Source organism: Gymnoscopelus microlampas (genome assembly GCF_963454915.1).
Source record: "Gymnoscopelus microlampas genome assembly, chromosome: 9".
NCBI classification, from domain to species: domain Eukaryota; kingdom Metazoa; phylum Chordata; class Actinopteri; order Myctophiformes; family Myctophidae; genus Gymnoscopelus; species Gymnoscopelus microlampas.
Genome location: NC_139946.1, coordinates 51354103 through 51367938, shown reverse-complemented (window position 1 = coordinate 51367938; position 13836 = coordinate 51354103).

Below are 13836 nucleotides of genomic sequence, written 5' to 3'. Positions count from 1 at the left end.
AACGGAAAAAAAATGCCGTCACATTTGTAATTGGGAAGCTATAGATTCAAGCTAATAGGTTCTCTCTCCTGATTGGATGGCATTGGGGTCCCACCTCGGATTTTATTGAAAATGTTTGAACATTTTGAAAGAAAATGTATATTATCGACACAATACGATATTATCACAAAATCAATATTGGGGTATTTGGTCAAAAAATGTCGCGATATTTGATTGTATGCGTATTGCCCGGCCTTACTCTCTGTATAGTACAACACTGTCACTTGCCAGAAAGAACTGATTTACAAGCTCACAACCCATTGTTGGCATGTTAACATCAAACCGGTTCAGATGATCTATAGGTTTTTTACATTATAGACTTAAGATGATGATTGTATCAAAGTCCTTGACATTATGGTATTGGGTTTTAACTGAATTATTCATCTTTTTCCTGATTGAGAATGTGTGTAGCGCCAGAGAGTCTTTTGTTGTTGTTGTTGTTGTCCTTCTTCCCCTTAACTCTTTGACTGCCGTCGACGCGTTTTCGAGTCAATTGCTACTTTGTCCACTTGGCCGTCGACGCGTTAAGACGCGCTGATAGCTTTTTCATTGTTTAATCGGCGACCGCGCTGTTCTCTGTCATGTCCGTCCTCGGGTTCCCTTTGCACTCACTTCCCACTCAACCGGATGCCGAATTAGCGGGTTCCGTTTCCGGTTCTCTGTTTTATCTTGAAAAATGTGATTTTTAGGCCAAAATAGGGCAAAACCAGTTACCTTGCACGGTATAAAAAACGAACGGAGAGCTCCGGTCATATTTTCTTTTCTCTAGACCATTGGTTCTCAAAGTGGGGTCCGGGGACCCCCAGGGGTAGTTGAGGGGGTTCCAGGGGGTCCCCAGCTAAATGATGGACAGGAATCAAATGGACCCTTATGGGTCTGTAACTCTGAGAGTGTACAAATGGAACCAAATGGACCCTAACGGGTCCATTTGGTTCCATTTGTACACTCTCAGAGTTAAATTAACATTGGTTTTACAATGTGAATTTGGGTCCCAGAGGTATAAATGCCATTAAATAGGGGTCCGTAGCCTAATGCATGTCAAACTGGGGGTCCTTGAAATTAAAATGGTTGAGAATCACTGCTAGAGAGCCATAAAAACCTTCTCTTATTGGGGTCCCTGGCTTATCTTTTCAAACGGGGGTCCACGGGGTAATAAGTGTCAATTAGGGGGTCGTTGACATGAAAACGTTTGAGAACCACTGCTCTAGACGACGAACAGTTATCGTCGTTGCGTTTACCAACGATCTGAAACCCGATCATAAGCTAAGCTATAAGATGGCCAGCGGTGAGGGCCGTGAAATAGGAACGCAACAAACGGATATGACGTCTGCAGCCTGTTTGGAGGAGGTAGAGAGAGAGAGAGAGAGCGGAGAGAGACAGAGAAAAAACTTAACTCTTTGAGGGCTGGTCGATCTGTCGTGTTTGTTTGTTTATAAACACAGCCAGACAATGGATTTTAATCGATATAACAATTCTGTGACCGGTTGAAAAGGTTATAAAACAGGAAAATCGCTGGCACTGGGTGAGTGTTAAGGTGGGATTTGTTCAATCTGTTGTACAAACAGGAGGACGCAGTGCAGGGCCCAGTTGCACCACCTCACACTAAGTTCAAACTTAGCCTAGTTATAGCTTAAACACATTCAATACGGGAAAGTGTCTCTGTCATTTTAGATTTCTTTGGCTATTCAAAAATAGCAGATCTACAAGCTCATAGCGCCGCACCGAGTGCCGCACTATGAGCTTGTGGATCTGCTATTTTTTGAAAAATCGTAAAAATGAGTGCAAATCTTTGAATATGTATTTAAAAAATGTATATTATGTTTAAAGATTTGCACACATTTTTACATAAAAAACAAAAAATAGCAGATCTACAAGCTCATAGCGCGGCACTCGGTGCCGCGCTATGAGCTTGTATATCTGCTATTTTTTAATAGCCAAAGAAATCTAAAAATGCCACAGATACTATTATAGCTTGAATGGCTTTTAAAAAAAAAGCCATTTAAGCTATAACTAGGCTAAGTTTGGACTTAGTGTGAGGTGGTGCAACTGGCCCCTGGTCCACTTCCTGGATAGCTGTAGTGAAACACTAGTCTGTAATTATTCTGTTAAAGTCTGTTTTATGTCCTATCAGGGATTCGAGCCCGGATCTCTCCCACGCGGTTAGACCAAACATCTAGCCTTAATACCGCTTTGGCCAGCGAGAGATATTTGCACATATGAGCTTCAGGCAGAAGTCCTACCAGACACCAGGGTCTAAATCTCTCAGTGGAAGAGTATGGGAGTCTAGACCACCTCCAACCACTGCACATGTACTGTTTATATTGTATTAACATAACTCTACCATACAGTAGTTCTCAACTTTTTTAGGATCAGGGCACACTTGAAAATTTCAAAAGCGTTCGCGGTCCACCCATCTGACCAGTTAAAGGGATAATTCACCCCAAAACAATGTTTTTCCCTATGGATTAGTCACCCCATGGAGACTTTAATTCATGCATATTCTTTAGTTTTTGTCTCATTCCTAAGCCACTAATTTGATGACCAGCGGACCGGTATAGGCAGCGGTTCCGGTAGGAGACACAAACGCTGCCAGTCATAACAATTATTGGCTTAGGAATGTGACACAAACTGCAAAATATCCATGAATTCAAGTCTCCATGGGGTGACTAATCGGTAGGGGAAAAAAAGTCATTTTGGGGGTGAACTATCCCTTTAACCCGACAGCCGTGTAAAGTGGGCCGCGTGCATTTTCAGTTCATTTTAACGACCAATCAATCAATCGATTCTGTTCCGACTTTGATCAATGGAACGGACGTAGTATACTTAAGGTTCTTATTTATTAGGTATCACACAATGAAAACTCACTTTTTTTAAGGTTTTAAAGATCAGTACAAGACTTTCACACACCTGGATTAAAAGTCTAAAAGCAGGTGTGAATGTGAAACGGTTGAACAACATCAACAATAAAAGATTCCCCGTACACTGCCAGCCTGCACGGTACATGAAGGATATGTATTAACCCTTTAAGACCGGGAACGCATCTGTGTCATTTTAAGATTTCTTTGGCTATATAAAAATAGCAGATCTACAAGCTCATAAGCTTGTAGATCTGCTATTTCTTTTTTAAATTGTGAAAATGTGTGCAAATCTTTAGGTTGAATATATATATACTTTTTTAAAGCAAAAGTTTTTAACGCAAATCTTTCTACAAATCCACAAACAAATTTACAAATGTCTTGTAAATCCTAACAGTTTTTTTTTCCTAAAGTTTTTTTTCATATTTTTTTTTACTTATTTTGCTCATTATTATTATCAATGGTTTTCAAACTTTTTGTGTCAAGGACCCCCAAAATAATATGTATTTGTCCGCGGACCCCCTCCCATCTAAAAATATTTTGTTCATGGGACACGATTTTTCTAAAAAATAGCAGATCTACAAGCTCATAGCGCGGCACTCTGTGCCGCACTATGAGCTTGTATATCTGGTATTTTTGAATAGCCAAAGAAACCAGAAACATCGCACATGCGTTTCCTTCCTGGCCTTAAAGGGTTAAGCAACGTTTCGGTCACACGCGACCTTCCTCATGTCTGAGGTCATCTTTTATTGTTGATGATTTTCAAGGTTTTAAAGAAGAAAAAAAAATACTGTGACATTTTTTGGCATACATTTTTCCAAATATTAATGTTATATTATCACTAAAATCTCTGGAGTTTTTCCAATTATTTGGGGGGCCACCACATGCAGTATCCTGCCCCGGCCCACGGGTTAGAACCACTGCTTTATCATACATATCGGTTAAAACGTTTTATTTATTCAAATAAGTTCCGGATTGCAGCTTTAGCTTAGCTGATGAGCTTCATGTGATGAGATTGTCTATAGCATTGGTTCTCAAAGTGGGGTCCGGGGACCCCCAGGGGTACTTGAGGGGGTTCCAGGGGGTACCCAGCAAAATGTGTTAATATAGCATCACAATAATTATGACCTTTTATACTTAGGCTATTCAAAAATAGCAGATATAGATTTGAATAGATCTGCTATTTTTGAAAAATCGTGAAAATGGGTGCCAACCTTTGAATATACTGTATATATATTTTTAAGCGAACATTTGTTGCTCAAATCTTTGCTTCTGGGGGTCCCTGGAACAAAATATTTGAGATGGGGGTCCGCGGCCAGATACATATCATTTTGGGGGTCCTTGACATGAAAAGGTTTGAGAACCACTGGTCTATATAGCCTAAAGGACTGCTGTATCAATTTATTGAACAAAGTCATTCTTGCAAAGTATTCATGTTTTGTCAGTTGTTTGTTCACTTTTACGTTTTTACTTTTATTGTGAAAGTATTGTTGTTTAGGTTTTTTGTCATTTTGTGCTGATTGTTTGACATCATGGTTATATTAAGACTGGCAGCCAATATCCCATATTTGTCCGATCCACATTGGAATTGGTTTGGAATTGGTTTTATGAAGATTTTTGCTCACAACGCATGTTGATGTGACGCTTGTGAGCTTTAAATGAATAAATCGTCGTTACCGCAGCAACCAATGCAGATACAGTAGGTCGGCGATATCTGAATACACAAATCTGCTCTGGTCACGTGTAAATAAAAGTGTGGACAATGAGTCCTAAAGATCAGATTTAACCCATTGAGACCTGAAGAAGCATCTGTGTCACATTTTCATTTGAGCTAAAAAAGCATTAATTTACACTTTGGGCTATTCAAAAATAGCAGATATACATACTTGTAGATCTGCTATTTTTGAAAAATCGAGAAAATGTGTGCAACATTTTGAATATGTATATTTTTTTAAGCGAACATTTGTAACTCAAATCTTTGCTTCTGGGGGGTCCCTGGAATAACATATTTTGAGATGGGGGTCCGCAGCCAAATACTAATTATTTTGGGGTCCTTGACATTAAAAAGTTTGCAAACCCCTGACATAGTAACATACGTTTTTAAAACTGATTTAGAAGACATTTTGTGGAATCGGAACCTCAGGCCTTAATGGGTTGATAACAGTGTGGACAAATGAGTCCTAAAGATCAGATTTGAGAAACAAATCAGATTTAATTGCAGTCTGAACAGAGCCCATGAGTCTCCATGTGTTGCCAAACCCAAACAGGTAAAACGTATGGTTTACCTCTCAGTGGTGGGTTGCGTTAGAATCCAACCAAGAAGTATTAGTTGTTGAAGCATTATTTTCAGGAAAAGGCACCTAACCACATGAACCATATAGCGTCTCTACTCTGGGGTGAACGTTCAGTGTAGATTTGGTGTAGAGTGGAAAACAGGAGGGGGGGCCTAGTATAGATCTGTGGGGGACCCCAGTCACTTAAGTCAGTGCTTCTCAAACTTGTATTTATTTATTTCAAAACGCCACCACCCCAGTTTGGTATGCATAGGCCATGAGCCGCCATAACTCCGAGAGTGTACACATGGAAACAAATGGACCTGTAAGGGTTCATTTGGTTCCTAACTATATAAATAATTTAGCATTTTGAGAACCATTGACATGAGTATAATGTTGGGTTTACGTGGTTGAGTGAGGTGATCGTTCATGTGATGGGGTTGTCACAGGTATGAAACATATATAAGCTACATTCTCAAATACACTGGAACACTGACTGTGTTGAATGAGAACACGATGGACGTTCGACGTCTCAGTATTGGAAGCATGTTTTGAACAACGATCCAAAGTTTGAACTCCTTTTAAATCCCAGAAAGGCATGAGAGACACGGATGATGTGACATCAGTGCCATGCGGTGGTAAATTGTACCGACTTGCCCCGGTATGTTTGTGTCGTTCTGATTCTGCCTGCCGTCGTTTCTCTTCGTTGTCCTTGTCTTGTTTTATCACCCTCCATGTTGTGCAAAATATTTATTGTTAATACTCGTCTCTTGAGATGGAAGTACTGCAAAGATGAGACTTCTGATTTCATGTTCTGGAGCCTAACAATCAAGTGTAGACGTATACATCTGCCACTCCAATGTGTTTTTGAAGGATATTGACTACAATTGGATTCTCCTTTTAAGCCAAAAGATTCTCTGGACTTACGGATGTTTTATGTGAAAAATGCCAATAAATGATATTGAAGTCGGACTAGCCATGGTTTTGTGCTTCATGTGAAAATATAATTGTGCGTCCACAGTAATAGCTACACATTTTATGTCCTTGATCAAGATTTCATCCAAATTTCTCCGTAAACCACACAGTATGTTTATAAATTCCTTCATTTCATTCCTTCAAGTCATGTTTAAATCACCAGCCAATCAAAAGATACGATTTGAAACTCAAGTGACGTGTTTTGGCAGAACCACACTCGCTATATGCGAGCCCCTCTCTCGCTCTCAACATGAGTGGATAGTGAGCGTGACAACAGCCCCCTGGGGGCGTGGAGCATCATTTCCCCCCGCTCAGCTCTGCTCGCATGCTCTGGATAGTATGCATACTAGACAGTATGCATACTAGATCTAGTGTGCATAGTATGCATACTAGATAGTGTGCATACTAGATATAATATACTAGATCTAGTATGCATACCAATAATATATTTTTGGTGAAATGTGCCTTTAAACAGCACGGTGGTTCTTAAAGATATTCACGTCAATTGGACCCCCAAATTGATTACGTATTTGGAAAATATTTTGCACCAGATTTAAAACAATACATTATAGCTTTTCTTCTCCTTTGAGTAACAACAAACACATTTCTATTGTGTGTTGTGCCGTTGCATGTCTAGATGTTTGAATGCTTAGGAACCAAATGGCTATTGGTCATTATCCACTTGCCCCTAGTTTAAACAGCTCTGGGTAAAGAGTCTGTCTGGCAAGCTGAAGGTCACAGGATCAACCCCGACAATGGGTCATGGTATTTACAGATAAGTTCAATATCTTGAAGAATCTTGTTAAACGTTGAATAGTATTGTTTAATACTAACACAAATCTTTCTTATGGCACAAAATATTGTTCTAAAAGAGGCAGCTATGGCACAATGGGTAGAGTGACTGCCTGGGAACCAAGAGGCCACAGATATGATTCCAGGCCCGGGCAATCACTCAAGTGGATAAAACTGAAAACTGAATTTCCCTGTAAGATGAATCCAGTTAATAATTGTACTTCAGGACAAGTGGAAATGGAGAAGATATTGTAAATATCATGATTAAACATGATTAAATCATGTTCTGCCATACCATTTAACCGTGTCCAACAAGGGATTGGCTCAAACAATGTTCCAATTAGTTGACATATCAAATAAAACAAGGCTAACATCCAGTGCAACACTTCTAGCATTAATAACACTTTGTTGACACACAGCTCACTGTGTTAAAACATGCCTACATGGTCCAGAGTTCAAATCTCAACAAGGATGTCCTACTCTCTACACCCAGAAGAACACAAGTTAGCGCACTAAAGAAACCTGTGATGTAACAGCAGGTACAATAATAGCACAAACTCTACATTTGTTAAAAATCTTTGAAAGTTTTAGACACAAATCTGGTACAAAATATTTTCAGATGGGGGGCCAAATACGTAATCAATTTGGGGGTCAAATTAATGTGAAGATGTTTAAGAACCACTGTGCTGTTTAATTCCCAGCAGCTGTTGGCAATTGGACTGGACCAATTGGACCAGTATGTTTTACACGTTACCATGGAAACCATTTAATAATCATCAAATCACGGTTTATCCATACAGATAAACAGTGTTTTATTCATGTGCCAAAGCAATGCTTTCTGCGCTGAGTATTTATAATTTATAAAAAATAATTCATATTTAGGCTGGTCTCGGGTCTCAGGTCTCAATCCATCTCACAATGACATGTTTATTTATAAACATAGCCGACAGGACAGTTCAAAAATTCCACCGTACTGTGGACTTGCATGCTTTTTCTTTAAAATCATTTGTAGTTTTGGAGATATTTAACTTTAAGCGCCCAATGCATTTTCAATGCGGCAATAGACATTTAAAGGGAAACGAGTACAGGCTACTAATCCTACATACTTACTGCTAGTAACCCCATTCATACTTTAAAATGTTCATCTTACTGTGGACATGTTTGCCTGAAAAGGAATCTTTGAAATGTTTAATAGTTTTAGAATTGTACTCCAATAAAAGTTCAGAGATTTAGAATGGAGGTCGATGGACGAATTTGGGACCTAAAAAAAAACACTTTAACCTAGAAACTCCATTCACAGATCAGAAATTCCACCTTACTTCTACATTGCAGTATTGATACTTTTACTTAAAGTAAAACATTTGTGTACTTTTTCCACCACTGACTGCACCCTGATTGCTCCTCACACCCTAAGAAGCAGGGGAGGGGAGGGTTTATTTAAACCCTCCAATTGTCGGGTCAGCCTCCCTCTCTCACAAACAACACACTCACACACACAGCACACAACTAAACAACTTAATGTAACGTTACTCGACATGAATGTTGAGCAGAGTTGTCAGTGTTTATCAGGGTGGTAAAAAAAAAAGCTGCTAAAACACACAGTGTGACCAGACTGTCTGTGGAAACAAACACAATGAATTATCTCCAACCGACACAAATTGAGGTGAGTTTCTACAGTAGCCCTGAAACATGACTCATACCATGACGGTCATGGAACCACTTGTTCCTGGTTTGCGATTTTTTTTTTTACATTTACAACTCTCACATGTACATAAGCGTTCAGATTTCAAATATAAAGTGCTGACCCTCAAGCTATGGATGTTACAAGTTGAGGCGCACTGCTCTAAGTACCCGTATCTTCCGTATTGTTCAATAAAAAGCATTTTTAATCCGATCGGCGGCCATTTTCAATTTTGTTTTTAAATTATTTATAATGTATCGGAGTGCAATACACCTCCCAACCGATAGGGGCGCGTAGTTGAAAGCATCGGAGAAAATGGCTGGCGATCAGATTAAAAAGCTTTTTATTGAACAATACGGACGATACGGATACTTAGACCAGTGCACTTTAACTGGTTACATCCATGGCTTGGGGATCAGCACTTTATATTTGAAATGTGAACGTTTATGTAGATGTACGGGTTGTAAATGTAAAAAAAACGCAAACCAGGAACAAGTGGTTCCATGACGTTTGTGACTGACGAGCGTCATACCATGGCTATTTCGACATGTGTGTTAGCTTAGCTAATTAGCTGTTCAGCATTAAAGGGATAGTTCACCCCCAAAACTACTTTTTTCCTATGTATTAGTCACCCGATGGAGACTTTAATTCATGGATATTTTTTTGTTTTTTATCCCATTCCTAAGCAGTGGTGGAAAAAGTATTCAAATGTTTTACTTAAGTAAAAGTATCAATACTGCAATGTAGAAGTACTCTGTTACAAGTAAAAGTCAGCATTACAAATTTACTTGAGTAAAAGTACAAATGTATTGGTATCGAAATGTATCGAAATGTACTTAAAGTACCTAAAGTAAAAGTACCAAATGTTTGACAATAGCAGATCTACAAGCTCACAATGTGTCGCGATGCAACGCGTTGTGAGCTTGTATTTTCACATAGCCAAGGACCAAGGTATAAAATAGGGCTAAAGTGTTTAATGTATGTTTTATAATGTAATCATTTATATCTGAAAAGTAACTAGTAACTAAAGTTTTCAAATAATTGCAGTGGAGTAACAATATAATATTTGCTTCTGAGATGTAGTGGAGTAAAAGTATTGACATTTGGAAATACTCCAGTACCAAAATTATACTTAAGTACTGTACTTAAATTTGATGACCGGCAGCAGTTCCGGTAGGAGACACAAAGAGTCTCCTTTGTGTCTCCTACCGGATCCGCTGCCTACCGGTCCGCTCAAATTATTGGCTTAGGAATGAAACAAAAACTAAAAAATATCCATGAATTCAAGTCTCCATGCGGTGACTAATCGATAGAAAAAAAACATTTTTTTTTGTGAACTATCCCTTTAAGGAATTGATGGAATTGTGTGTGATTTCACTTTGATGTTCCTTTGGTAAAGCAACAACTAGTAAGGATGAAGAGCTATGTTGTGTGATGTTTGTGAAGGGAATATGTTGTATTATTGAGCTGTTTGTTTGTGATGCCGAGACACCGAGTGCCGCGATATGAGCTTGTAGATCTGCTATTTTTGAAAATGTGTGAAAACCTTTGAATATGTATTTTTTTAAAGCATTCTCCATGCTGGTCAAACAGAGTCAGGGTGCTGATAGTGTGTATGTTGGCTCACTGGAGACGTTATGCTACACCAGTGGGTCTCAAAGTGTCCTTGAGGGGGTTCCAGATGGCCCCGTATATATCTGTAACTCTGAGAGTGTACACATACAACCAAATGGACCCTCACTGGCAGTGGTGTAACTAGGCTGTGTACAGGATACAGTATAGTGTACGTATATATCTGGCTCTCGGTCACTTGAATTTATGTTTGTTTGTTTGTTTGTTTGTTTCCTTTCTCAGAGTGGAGACGGACTGTGCCGAGGTTGTTCTTGTGCCATAAATGCCCAGAAGACTGAGGTTCTCACCTGCACGCATAACACCCTCCCAGAACATCCACCTCTAATGACGACGCAGAGGTTATCTGGTGAAGCTAGCCAGATGTACGTAGGGCAGGCCCGTCACAATTCTTACATCGTCTAATTGCAATTATTTGAGATAATCGCAATTATTTTGCATAATCGTTGAAATAAAAAAAAAGCAGAAATAGCAGATCTACAAGCTTACAACTCGTTGCAAGCTCGTAGATCAGCTATTCCCGCAATTGTTTTTAATGTTTTGAAAGTGTAAAATTATTAAATATGTCAGTAATTTCTTTGTATATTTAAGTTTTGATGTATTTTTTATGAAGCCTTAAAGGCAATATGAAAATTGTATTCACATGTCCAATGCCAAAAATACAATTAATTTGTTAATCGCAATTATTTGTATGACAATTAATCGTCAACTTAAATTTGTAATCGTGACAGCCCTAGACGGACGGAGGATGGAGATGACGGGATACGCCGCTGGAAGGCTCAACCCGAGGATGCCCTAGAGATCGAGAGCTTGGAGATCTCTCTCTATCCACGGATTTGTCTGCATCGGGGGCGGGGGAGGATTCCTCTGCGGCGCTGGCCCTGGTCTGCCTGCGGTGGTCTCCATCCGGTGTATCGATCGCTGATTTATCACATAATTCCACTTCAGTGTGTCTTGTGTCTTCATTGATGCAGACTTTCACGACAGTGTGTCACGACAGTGTGTATGTGTCTTCGTTGATGCATAAATCCACGACAGTGCGTTCTGTGCTTTTGTATCCACCTCGATGTTAAACACCAGTTGGTTTCCGCCAAAGAAAGACCTCGGTCGGCCGGGGGTTTCCTCTGAAGACGGCTCAAAGTAAGGAACCTCTTTAGGGCTGTCACGATTATGACGTTGAACTTGACGATAGATTGACGCTCAAATAATTGCGATTTAACGATTTAATTGCACTTACTAACATTTTGAATAAAACTTTGTCTGGCTTTTTTTAGCCTTCGTAAACAAAAGCCGAGCTACAAGCTCAAAATGCATCACGTTGTGATGCGTTTTGATCGTGTCGTTCGGCTATTTCCACATTTTTTTGAAAATGGTTAAAAAAAATTATGAAAATGTTTCAACATGGAAACGATTATGACTATTATCCCCAAAAAGTATTGCTATTATCTCAAATACTTGCGATTCTGTAATAATAATTGTGACGGTCCTACCTGGTCATTTTTCCTTTTCCTTTGCTGGATGCTGCAGTTGCTTCATGCTGCAGTCTGTTGGATGATGCTTGTAGTGAATACAGCTAGGCTGTTCGTGTTGAATGCCGTTCGTGTCGTACGTGTGATGATGTGGTTAAAGATTTTGCTCTTTTTTTCAGGTTTGAAGGCGACGTTGAATCTATGACTATGTTGGTAGTGTAGTTTTTGTTTTCATCTGCCTTTGCAAATCCAGGCTGTACCTGGTCATTTTGAAAAGGTCCAAAAGACCTTGTTCATTTGAAAGGTCACCGTTTGGTAGGTACCAAAAGGACACTGTTTGGTAGGTCCCAAAAGTCACTTTTTGGTAGATACCAAAGGTCACTTTTTTTCTGGTTGGGATGGGGGGGAACTTTGTAAATCCAGGCCTGAACCTGGTCATCTGAAAGGTGTGTGTGGGGGGGGGGGGGGGGGGGTCACACGATCATCAATTTCTAACCAATGGAGCAACTATTTTTGATTTCTCGCCCACCTTTGGAGTTACATCACGGCAAGGTAACTATACAATGCAAACCTCTACCAAAGTTATTTCATGATATTTTATAAACAATCTAATAATGAGCATTTTCTTTTTTTCTTTTTTTCTCATCCTCTCCACATGTGCATGCTGCTTGTCTGGCTGACATCTCGGAGTGGATGTCGACGCACCACCTGAAGCTCAACCTGGACAAGACAGAGTTGATGTTCCTCCCGGGGAAGGGCTGTGCACACCGAGACATGGCCATCACCATTGATAATGCTGTGGTGACGTCAACTCGGACTGCGAGGAATCTGGGTGTGACCTTGGACGACCAACTGTCATTCTCGGCAAACATTGCATCGGTGCCACGGTCCTGCAGATTCCTCCTCTACAACATCAGGAGGATTCGTCCCTTCCTCACGGAGAAGGCAGCCCAGGTGCTCATCCAGGCTCTTGTCATCTTCCTGGACTACTGCAACTCCCTCCTTGCTGGTGCCCTGGCGTCTGCCATCAGACCTCTGGAGCTTGTTCAGAAAGCTGCGGCTCGTCTGGTGTTCAACCGCCCCAAGTTCTCCCACACAACTATCCTTCTCCGTTCTCTACACTGGCTCCCCGTAGCGGCTCGCATCCAGTTTAAAACCCTGGTGCTAGCCTATAGGGCAGTGAAAGGAACAGCTCCTTCTTACCTCCGGGCTATGGTCGATGCTTACACCCCTACCCGACCACTTCGCTCTGCCACCAAGGGCCGACTGGTTGCCTCATCGCTCAGTGGTCCTGCTGGCCGATCTACATGGTCACAGCTTTTTTCCGTTCTGGCCCCACAGTGGTGGAATGAACTCCCCACTGATGTCAGGACAGCAGAGTCACTGCCCATCTTTCGCCGCAGGCTAAAAACCCACCTCTTCAGGCAACACTATCCTTCCTCTTCGCCTTGCCTACTTGTTAACTAGTTGTACGAACTCTTGTTTTATTTTATTGGATCTTGTTTATTCGATACAATTATTATTGTTTAGCGCTTGCTCATTTGATTTTCCTATTTTGTCTCATCTGTTTATGATCAAAACTTGACTATTGTAACTCTCCTTGCTGGCCTCCCGGCATGTGCACTTAAGCCTCTCCAAATGATCCAGAATGACGCAGCACTCTTGGTCTTCAACCAGCCAAAATGGTCACATGTCTCCATCTTCTCCGCTCCCTCTATTGGCTCCCAGTTACTGCCCCGCACAGAGTACAAACCACTGACATTGGCCTACAAAGCAACCAAAGGTATGGCACCCCATATCTTCAAAGCCTGATCCAACCCTACAGCCCCTCCCGCTCTCTCAGATCAGCTAACACAGGGAAGCTGTCAGAACCTTCGCTAAAACAGCCGGGACAACGCTCCACACGTCCCAGACTTATCTCCCTTCTGGCTCCCAAACTATGGAATGAACTCCCCATTGCAATTAGAACTGCAGACTCACACTCAACCTTCTGCCCTTATCTGAAGACTCACCTCTTCAGACTCCACCTAAGCCCGTAGCACTTGCCCTAACCTTGACGACCTTGCAGGCTTATGCAAAGGCTAGAATGTAACTTTGATAGCATGTTATGTAAACAGATGGTA